We start from the raw sequence: 12,500 nt of genomic DNA on the forward strand, positions 1-12,500 counted from the left end.
TATATATATATATATAGATATAAATATAATAACATAAATAAAATAATATAATATAGATATATATATACACATAATATATATATATATATATATATATATATATATATATATATATATATATATAGATATTTTTATATACATGATATATATCTATATAGATATATTATATATCTATATATATATATATACTAATAGATATATAATATATATATATCTATATATATATATATACTATATATAATATACATTTAATATATATATATCTATATATATAATATGTATATATACTATATTATATATATATGAATATATCCTATATATATATAGATATATTATTAAAGATGATCTAGATATGTATATATATATATCTATATTTATATCTATATATATGATACTATCTATATAATATACCAATCTACATACCTCATAATGAAGTATATTATATATATTAATATAATATATATATATTCTATATATATTATAGATAATATATCTATATATATATTTCTCTCTGTTACATTCTGTTATGGGAAAAGTTTAATTACTGTCATTATTTTTTTTCCTACAAGTGAAACTTGTAAACGGGGTTAAGCTTTACATAGCATTTTTATTATAGAATGGAGGTAGCATTTATCTGGGAATACTTGTAACATAGAAGTGATATTCGGCATTATATTTGATGGAGGTTAACTGTATAAACATTACAGTGGTTTTGCTGTATAGGCATTATGCAGGATTTTTGATAGTGTATTCGTCAGATATAGGATTAGTTATGAGGATTCAATGGGTAAAGATCATATTTTGTTTTAATGAGGAATTTTTAATAATTGACTATGAGATTGGGTATATTAGTTGATGATAGATAAGTGTGTTAAAGCAAGACTTTAGGTATTCTATGATCATGTCGACTTTTCAAATACTGACTCACAATGACTTTAGAGAATTCCCAACTTCATGTGATGGTGACAATGGAAACAGCTTGGATCTACAACACCAGAGGTCGGATCTATACATGAGCGGCAATGTTATGGATCACCTTTACAATGCACAAGATGTCATCGGTGGATCATCTCAGGATATATTCTGGGACAAATCCGGACTCTACAATTATTTATGGGGCGGGTGCAAGACGCACTTGCATGGGAGTCACGGGATATTTCAAGTTGACAACGAGGTGGTGGTTACGATTCCTTCATTGGAAGACGTCGAATCTACAGTTCAGCAAAGGATATACCTACAGGGGTTGCCGACGCTGAATAATGCCGCATGCTGAGTTGTTTTGAGATGGTTCACGCACTCAGCCAGGAGCTACAATTATTCAACAAAGGTGTTTTTGAAACACTTACATGGAAAGTACGAGGTGGTTCAAGTTCCGCCTACATTGGAGACGGTTATGATTCTACTGCTTGAGGATAATGACGAGGATGAATTCTTCTTCGACAAATGCTACACAGTTCCAGTGATTGCAGTTATGGTAGCCATAATGATAGTCGAAATATGTGTTATAAGGGCTATCTTGCAAACATTATGGACTAGTATATACCAGTAGCCGACATGGTGTGTGACAGGAGTTCACAAAAGACATAGGTGGCCGAGCCATCTTAAAGGCGCGGTAGTGAATTGTTAATCTCAGCTCTTTCCGGTTAGAGACAAGTCGGTTAGAGGCAAGCGCTGCATTCCTCAAACATGCTGAAATGAAAAACAGCCAGGAAAAGTTGACCAATGCACTTTGAGGTCGATGATGCCTCAAAGATCACACGCTTTGGGCGTGAGGCACCTGTGTTTGCTGGGTGCAACACAAGGCCTGTCTGCATGAGTGTTCATAACGAACAATATATGACTTTTGTTATGGGGAGATAAGTGCTGAGAGAGAGCACTCATTTATTACTTGTGACAGAGTGCGGACCACGCTAGGAAGAGGTGTTGAGAGGTGTTGCGACCCATCGAATAAGGTAACGTAATAAAGAACTTTGAAAAAGTTAACCTTTGATGTGATAATTATTGTGTCTGGAGAAAGAGAAGTGTGATGCAGTGCACATTCTTTTTGATTAACTTTCATGGTTAAAGTGGTGTCACAATAGTGGTCTCTTTATTTCAGATGGGTAGAAAGTCACCATATAGAATAATAGATTCTCTAAGATTTTTACTAACTTATTAAAATGTTATGGTTAGTCGGACATAATGAGAATAAGAGAGGGTGCTTACTTAAATATGATTTGGAGAGGAAACGATAGTTTAATGTTCTTTGGGGGGTCAGTGTTAATTCCTTTTATTAAATTTCTATTAACTGATTTTATTCCATTCTTTGTAATTTTGGGGATTTATTCGCCTAGCTTGCATTTTCAGCTAACTTCCCTGAATGATCTGCAGCGGACAAGGGTAGGTGTAATTGCCTGTTAGCAGTTTGTTTCATTTTGTTTGAACGAGTATCATTTGGTCCTAAAAACTCGTTATATATATACATACATATATACATATATATATATATATATATATATATATATATATATATATATGTGTGTGTGTGTGTGTGTGTGTGTGTGTGTGTGTGTGTGTGTGTGTGTGTGTATAAAGACATATGGGTTTATGAAATGCCTGTAGGGATTGTGGTAAGTCATACTATGGATTCACAGGAAAATCTCTCTTGAAAAGATTAACTCTACATAAACAATCAGTTAGATATGGACAAAATAGTTTGACAAGTTTCCATCATATAAATAACATGAACCATAACACACACTGGAGCAAATCCCAAATTTTATACAAGAGCAGCTGTCAATACAAATGTCAGATGGTAGAATCTTTATTGATAAAACAAGATAATAGGATTAACCATTCCTATGGAGCCTGGGACTCTGACCATATTGATAATATCTTCCTTAAGGCAAGAATGAAGTGGATTTAGACAATTAACAGAACCAACATTAGCTTGGCAGTGACCCCAGACATCACCTAAGGGCATATCTCCCAGTATATATTTCACAAATGTAACTTTTTCTGTCATTCACTATTGGATAAGGCTGGGAGTTAGTCCACCGACATATAGACCCCAGAGTAGATATCGACTTTTATTAAATTTTTTTTTTTAGACAAGGCCACAAATAGATCTTGTAATATATATATATATATATATATATATATATATATATATATATATATATATATATATATATATATATATATATTGCCAAAAGGGCAATTCTGACTTTTATTGACAGAGATTCATTTTTCTATGTTTGGGGGAAATCGCGATAGCTATATGAATTAAAGTCTTGTATGGGAGTTCTTGTGGCAGTCGTTTGAGGATGGCTTGTCTTTGCTATGAGTGGTTACGCTACGTATTTGTTTTTTTCCAATTCATGTAATCTTTTTTATCTTGTTAGTTTTTAGGGGAAATAAAGACTCTATTTTTGATATCTTGAAGTTTGGTCTAGTCCCGGATTTAGTGACTGAAAATAGTAGCAAGGACGCCAGTTGCAGAAATCTCCTATGGTAGGTGCCAGACGTTCGAGGACAACGACATTATCAAGCTTTTTTTTTTTCTTTTAGACAAGGCCACAAATAGGGCTAGACCAAACTTCAAGATATCAAAAATAGAATCATTATTTCCCCTAAAAACTAACAAGATAAAAAAAGATTACATGAATTGGAAAAAAACAAATACGTAGGAAAGACAAGCCGTCCTCAAATGATTGCCACAAGAATTCCCATACAAGACATTAATTCACATCGTTATCACGATTTTCCCCAAACAGAAATATTAACGGGTCAGTCAATAAAAGTCAGAATTGCCATTTTGGCGATATTGAATCCCCTCTGGGAAAATAAATCATAATCTTCAGAAATCAAAATAAGAATGGATGAGCATAAAATAATGCAATTGAAAATTTTAAAAAAATCTTAATGTATACTGCGCTTCGGGTTCTCTCGTGGCAACTGTAAATTGTTCAATGTTCAACAAATGTCTTTTATCTTCCAACGTGATTACCTTAACCCTAGACCCTCCGCGTGCCTCCCTCACCGGAAGTCGCTTAAAGAGTTTGCCGTTTAATGATTCGTTTTCATCAGATACTTCATTTTAATCCACTCATGCGGGTCCTGATGGTCGTTCATCCAAACGCACTAAATCCTTCTAGAAGGTTCTTTGCACACACCCTGATGGACTTACGAACCCACAAATGCGAGCGTTCCCATGATTCTGCTCGCAGTCTTTCTTGACGCCATGATCATGTGACACTTTAAGACATGTAGTGCACCCGCTGGGTCAATTTGCGCACGCGCGCTCACGTCTCCATGATTTGATACGTTTTACTTCTTCAGTATCTCCCGATCATTCCCTCAAAATGTTCAGTGATCGACAGGTTGACATCTCGAAGCTTTTTCCATAACACACGACTTCGTGTTGAACATTTCAATTGCCTCTCGATAGATTTTTTGCTCTCTTCACTAAGATTCTTAATCACCTTCTATAGGACAGGTAATAACATGTATATGTGTGTGTGAGTGGGTGCCGCTGTGTTCATATGTATATATAATGGTTCTTTGGGTCAGTGAGTACAGTCTATTCGATATCTGTATATCTTTCAACGCACAACAGCAATGCAGCTTTCGTAATAGAGTTTACAGATGCCTTATACCTCCTATCCTCTTGCCACCAAACACGCAGCGATACTCATTAAATTACCCCAAAAACTGCAGGTACAGTTGAAATGCTTTCCTATTTCCTGAAAGAGAGAGATAATAGCTTTGAAATATGAATTCCAAAACATAATTGGTGTATTTCTAATGTCAGCGACATTACTATTACTTCAGACTTCCCTTGATGGATGCAAATGACAACCGTTTTCGGTTTCACGAAATGTTATGAATGATTTTTTTCTTAGAGTTCTCGTTAGAAATAAGAATATGTTGTACTTTTTTTTTTATCTTAATATCGATTTAAGCAATTAGTAGATATATCTAAAAGATAAAAACAGCAACGTATCTTTGGCCTCTTATGTTACAAAACAATAAACCTTTCGAAATTTGGTGTCCTTCAGGTAGTTAGATTTGATTTACATCGTAATAAACGTAACAGATATAATTAACAATCATATCTGCCATTTCGAGAAAGGTCTATTTCATAAAAGTTAATCTTGTAAAATCTTGCAATAGTTACAGTTGAAAAAGGCAACTCGGTTTCCTCTTAAACTTCACAAATATCTAAAATAGAAAAATAAAGAAACTGAAACAACAAATATATTCAAATGAGTTTTATAAAGAATCCGTTACCTTTAACGTAACCCTTGATAAGTTCATTTGACCTAAAATCCAATATCACTGGAAACTTTGATTTCTTGTATATTATTGTAATGTTTCACTTTATTACTTTCCGTCTTGTATGAAAAAGATCTATTGCATCTTTCGGTGGTGGGCGGGACCCTAACAACAGTTGATTCTCTCTGTCCCAGACTATAAAAGCTTATCAAGTCGCCAGTTCCGTCGGCCTTAGTACAGAATGAAGCCTCTTTATTTAGAGTAATTACTTCCCAAAATAAGCTTTGATGATCTTATTGAGTTATCCTCGAGGGGTGAAAATAATGTTTTACCGATGGAGAAGGAGGCCTTCCAGATATTTAGCTGTTTGGAGATATACCTAATGAGCTCTTTTCCTGTGGCTCCAAACAAATTAACCCTAATATTCATAGACCAATCACCTTGCCCCTGGAACTTGCATCTGCATTCTTAAGTAGATCGCTTGGTTTTCCTCACCTTTATGAAATTTATCAAGACCCATTCAACTGGCATAATAAGCTTGTCTCTATATGAATATATCCATATAGACTTCATGTATATGGCGTTGCTATATTTCATGAGTACTTAGATACGTTAAACATGAAGAATGTAAATAAGAGTAAAAGGGAAATAATGTGCAAATCTTCTTTTATTCTTAAGTAAGCACTAAGAAATATTTTCTCTTATCGCTTGGAAGTGACAGATATCGCTTGGAAGGAACAGAATGACAGACATAACCAGAGTCAGCATGAAAGGTTTGCTAATGATAAAAAACAAGTTGTGTTGGAGCCAAAACCCAAGAAAAGCACATTATTTGGAAATAACCCTGCCGACAGATAGATAGACTCACGAAGTAAATCAGTGATTACCATCATGATGGAAAAGACTGAAGTGTTACCCAATATTTTTAAATTCTTGTATTCACTATGCAAGGGAACATTTTTGCTTAAGATTAATTCCAAGAGAAAGGAAAAGATGATTCGAATAGTTTTTAAAGGAATATAGAAGATCATATCTATTTTAGAATATATGAACAAACGTTCTCTCATATATGTGCAACACTTGTAATGGTAAACAAAAAAAATCCTTAACTTTCTTTCAACTCTAATGCTACGTGTAGCTGATCACAGTGCCAAACATTTATCTTTGCCCTCTGACATTACGTTGCCAACTTACTCGCTATCAAATATACCATTTTCTCAACAAAGAACAAACGATGCACAGGTGAATCATTAATGTTCTCTACAGCGAAAGACTGAAACTTGAGTCACGAGCTCGTTTGAAACGTCAGATGTAATACAGCTGAAGTAATAAGAAAAGTTTTCATGTCCTTTATAAATCTGATACACCAGCTACGCATTAATGAAAAGAAGATATTAAGAAGAATAGAGAACACTCTACATAAATTGAATGCCGTAAAAGCAGCCATTATTCTTAATACTAAGCCCTAGAGAAGGTCTACTCCCTAGAGCATAACGAAAGTTATCGTCTTATCATTATCAAATCTTGCATTGAAGGCTAGAAGAAGGCAAACGAAATACCAGACTAGAGTTGAACAGGGAAGCCTTTCAGAACTACAAAGTCTGTATGTAAGTGGCAATGAACACTATTTATATCTCGATTGACAACCAGGCAAAGCGTTGGAGGTTCTCTCCTGTCCTCGCAGAAACAGATGGTTTCTGTTGATGTCATTAGGTTGTCAGAACACCAGCATCGTTCAATCTGATATGGCATCAAGCAGAGATTGATAATTTTGCTTATAACTATACTGTTAGTTTAAAATAGCACTCGGCATGAGTGAGAAATGGTGTTGGTCGCCATGTTTCCCAAAGGTCCTACTGAAAATACTCTAATGTTTTGTTAAAATCAGTTCTGATAGATATTGCATTATAGCTGACAGTGACTTTCATACTTAATCTTGACGAACATAAGCTAGAGCCTTTAAGCTTTACACACACACACACACATACACACACACACTCACACACACACACACACACACACACACACATATATATATATATATATATATATACTATATATATATATATATACTATATATATGTATATGGCGCTTATTATTCATTTTAATCTTTTATTATATAATCAACAATAAGATTCCTTTCACGTCAGCTAATGTACTATTTCAATCTTTTCTAGTATTGCCTACCCAAGTTGAAAAGGTTTATAACCTTTTAAGCATTAGGTTCTTTTTTATATAATTCTGATGAAAAGTAGTATATTATTCATTAAGCCCATACTCTTATCTATCTGCAAGCATTAGCGAGCGCCAGCGAATATGCCTCACCTCTGATTCCATCGATTTACTTTAGGAAGAGGTTGTAATATGCTGGAGTTATTTTCCATTTGCTTTAATAGTTTTTACTTTCGCAGTTGCCCTGTCCGTCATAGATACGTTCCTGAAATTAAGTGGTTTAAGAAAGAATGTTACGCGGCATATGTAAGCCCAGATTTAGTGATATGTGTGTAAATATATACACTGTGGGATTAATCGATAAATACTTACGCAAACAACATAGAACATTTCATATCTTCGCACAGTATGCTCTCTCTCTCTCTCTCTCTCTCTCTCTCTCTCTCTCTCTCTCTCTCTCTCTCTCTCCAATAAAAATGATTCTGGTATTCTAGCCTATTCTTAATGAGACTAGAGCAAGCAAAGGGCCAAAGTTAATATCAATACTTTTTTCTCCCCATAGACAGAAGAACAATACGTATGCGTACTGCAGTGATGCACATTCTAATATGACGAATATTATATCATATACAATATTGTACTTGAAGGAAATTAGAAATGCTTAATTCTTTTTTAATCTAGCTTAGCTAATTGTGTCCCCACCAGGTTCTCCATGTTTCATTGTTGCTGTGATGACCCATGATAATGATGATTGTGGCACAATGATTTGGAAAACTACCACAGCATATCTGGGATCAAGGTTGCTGGGGTCTAAAAATATCGTTCCGGGTTTTAATGTCTAGAATTGTAACTATATTTTTCCGTTATAGTAGATTCCTATTTCCCTTTCATCCGAATGTTTAACCTTGCATGATAAAACTACCTCAGCATACCATCATCAACCATACAGTCAACTTACCGCTGAATAACCGATGACAAAAGCCTCTATGCATCGAAGGAACAGGAGGTTTAAGTGGCAAAAAAAAAAAATTAAAATGTATTAAAATATGCGGACCAGATGAAATCCGTGAACCACGTTAGAGTAATTTACGGAAAAATTTACAAAAATTAAGGTACGTTTGGGAATTTTCCGTTATTGTTGCAAGTATTGTTTGTCAACAGTTTTGCGATATCCGGTCAAATTCTTAATTCTAATATAACGATTTGAGAGTATAAAGATTTAATCCATTTATTTTTAGAAATTATCTCCAAACACACGTATAAATAGATACTTTACAATAGTACCTTATTATTTTCCAGAAAGAGAGGGGCATCTAAAAAGAAAAAAATCATGGACAAAACAACAAAAGTGATATGTGTTTCTCAAATACCCTACGCAGTTGCTCATTCTGAGGGGATTTTTGATGGTAAAATAATTATGCTAATTTCGTCATGCTCATTGTTCAAGGCTGCTGTCAGTTATCTGATTACTATAAGTTATGTTGACATAAACGTAAAAAAAAAAAAAAAATCTACTTTACCAATTATATTGATAATGTAACTTGGGGTAAATATTTATTTTTTTTTTTTTACAATCTTCGGTATTTCTCTATGCTTTCTTATGAACAGTCCATCCGCTCAAAATATGAATGGCTTGTGCATAAAGAATCACACTAAATTGTCCATCAACGAACAGAAAAAGAAACCCTGCCTTATAAGCAATAGCACAAAAAAAGAAAAAAAAAAAATTGGGAACATCAAATTCCTTAGTTCCCTCTTGCATGCAAATAATATTCGTTTGCTAATTTTGAGAAACTAAAATTCACACGCATTTACATGACAGAAATACATAAAACGTAGAACGATAAAGTTAAAATGAAACGCCTGGTATAATGAGCTTGGCATAATATCTAATACTTGTGACACCTAAATCCAATCAAAACAAAATACGAAGTAGACAAAATATTAGCAAAGCAGCAACAAATCCATAGCAACAATTTGCAAAATAATGGCTCAAATTCTAATCTATTCAGAGCGGGAAACAAACTTCCTTTAATTTCTTGAGGCTGGAAATTACGATAGGCAAAGTTAGGGTGGATTTGGGAATGGGTAAAATGTCAGGAATTTCAATGTCAGTGGTACAATGATACATCATCACTCCTCGGCTTTTTTTTTTATAATTACCGTTTATTTTTCTTTGACTGAACCTGTTTTATCATTGTTATCGCACATCCGGGCGCAGTATACGCATATGCAAATTATTAGTACAATAATACTAAAAATGGTAAATTTAGTCATAAGTAACGCATTCCATTTTTTTAAATCCGTCATTGTAAACCTGTTTCAAATTGAAGCATTTTTATAACGATAATTATGGTTTTCTGTTCGTTTATGCCTTTATATAATTGTCATATTAAGAAAATAAAAAAAAAGAGGTTAATTTTTCCTTGTTAAAAAAATGGCATGCAATAGTAATTCAAAGCAATTCAAATTAGAATTTTAATTAGGTATACTCCATATCTTTAACATCAATATATTTTAGATATTAGTACATCCAAATCTAGGTTGGTCTTTAAATCTCATATATTACGTAAATTCCATAATGTATTTGATGATCAATTTATTGATAAGTGGAATATTATTAAGCCAACTAAGGTAATTGTGATAATTTGTATAGGTGTGAGAGACAGAGCAATATATATATATATATATATATATATATATATATATATATATATATATATATATATACATACATATGTGTATGTGTGTGTATATATATATATTATATATATATATATATATATATATATATATATATATATATATATATATATATATATATACATTAACTGGAAAAGAGTAATGAATTAAAAGACATAACTGCTACAAAGCATAGAATTTTTTGGCGCCGAACAAATGCTAATCTATACCGGACACAACGCCAATGCCATTTGGATGATCGAATATTTATTTGTCGTATCTCGTACCATCATAAAATGTATCTTGAATATTCTATTGAAAAGGAATTTCCAGTTACAATCAAAGTAATTTCAAATGCATCCAGTTAAGAGTTTACTACTGCTGACATCTTGAATGTTTCATCACAATAGTAATATGTTGCCTTCAATATTCATTACTCGCTTTGGCAGTTATCGGATTTCAATAGATATAAATACTTCAGTATATTCGGTATAATGGTTTAAACTGAATAACAAATTGAATTGATGTGGTACTCCATCCTCTCTCTCTCTTTGTCTCTGTCTCAGTCTCTGTCTCTCTCTCTCTCTCCCTCTCCCTCTTTCTGACACACACGCACGTGTTGCCACTCATACATATTATCTTTACGGCTCAAAAATCCAGAAAAATCTTTTAAATAATTTACGACACAATATTTCTACCAGGTGTTTCTCATATTAGCATTTAATAAGATCTTGTTAACGAGAGAGAGAGAGAGAGAGAGAGAGAGAGAGAGAGAGAGAGAGAGAGAGAGCTCATGGAATGAGATATTTTAACAAGCAACTTGAAGCTTTGATTAAGGAAGTCGATATTATGAAGACAATATTTTTATTTCAATTACAAAATTTGTTCACATAGGGCATAGTCGCAATTAATATGAAAAAAAAAAAGCCTATAACCAAAAATAATGAATAAAAAAAACCTTAATATAGTGATCATCATGAAATTAGAAACACTCGCTTGAATATCTACAGGTAATGCTCATTATTTTAAGACCCTAAACAGCTTAAAATAACAGGCATTACTATCTGCTCGTTTCATTCAATATTATGAAACAGAATCATTTAAAGCTACTACTTTGGAAGCCGCTACAAGGCGTTTTTCACAAAATAAAGCTGCGAAATATAGAAGCACTAAAGCTAAACAGCACATTTAGTTGTGCTTTGTAAGGAGCTACCTTTTCTACACCAGAAAGAATTGAAGAATATGCATCAACCCAAATGAAATTGCTGTAAAATGCTGCTTAAAAAAAAATAAATAAATAAACCACTAAAAGAATCGGCCTATCATGCTGGCGTTGACTATCGTTCGATAGCAAGGTAACGTGAATTTCTAACATGATTAGCGACGACTGCTGAAGAGATTCAAGCGGGTGGTACCTCCGACAGACAATTTAATTATTCTACTATCCAGGTCTATCTTCACAGGCATGGATGATGTGAAGGTTATATTAGTGCAATCTCGAGTATCGTGTGATTCTACAGGCGCGACCTTTGAGATGACGCTCATAAAGGCTGTAAATGTTTCCTGCAGTCTTTTGAAAGTACTGAGGGGATGAAATGTCTATTGAGTGACATTTAAAGTGTTTGCCTTACAGTAAGATTTGTATCAAGGATACATATTAAGCAGCCGTCGATTGAAATGTCAATAGCCACGGTATATTGCATGACTCTCTTTCTGGAATATTACCATGATTATCATGACAGCGCATCCTACTGTTGTCATCTTCATTTCGACATGAGATCCACTCAAAGAGGCTCATTTTATCTATGCCTTCATAGATGGTTGAGCATCTTTGGGCGGGGCATTATAGTTGGTAGGCTACGCTTACTATCCTCTAGGGATTTTCACTTATGAGGTTCGACGCCTTTTCGTTCTGGTAACAAATGAAAAGCTTGATTATCTCGTCCCTGTCAGAAGCGACGAGGAAGGTGAAGATGTCTCTAAGGGTGCTCTTTTCCTACCCATATTTAATGTTAATGTGCTCTTTAGAAAAAATAGACTTTTGTCGGTAAAGTCACATATTGTGGTATGAGGAAGATCGAACGAAAAGTCGTTTAATGTGAATAGAGACTACTAGACTATGATATTTTCACCCAATATTAGTCTTGCGCGAATACTTTAATGATTTAGCGTTTATATTTTAAGTCTACTCATAAAACACTCATGCAAAAACGTTGAGATAAGACTCTTACATTGTCTGAATGTGTCATTCTACAACTTGCCTCAATATCATATCTTTTGGGTGGATCGCAGGCCGCAATGAAGATGACAACAGGAGGATGTGCTATGATGATAATCATAGTAATATTCCAGAAAGAGAGAGAATCCATGCAATATACCAAGGCTATTG

Source organism: Macrobrachium nipponense, chromosome 5, assembly GCF_015104395.2.
Source record: "Macrobrachium nipponense isolate FS-2020 chromosome 5, ASM1510439v2, whole genome shotgun sequence".
Classification (NCBI taxonomy): Eukaryota; Metazoa; Arthropoda; class Malacostraca; order Decapoda; family Palaemonidae; genus Macrobrachium; species Macrobrachium nipponense.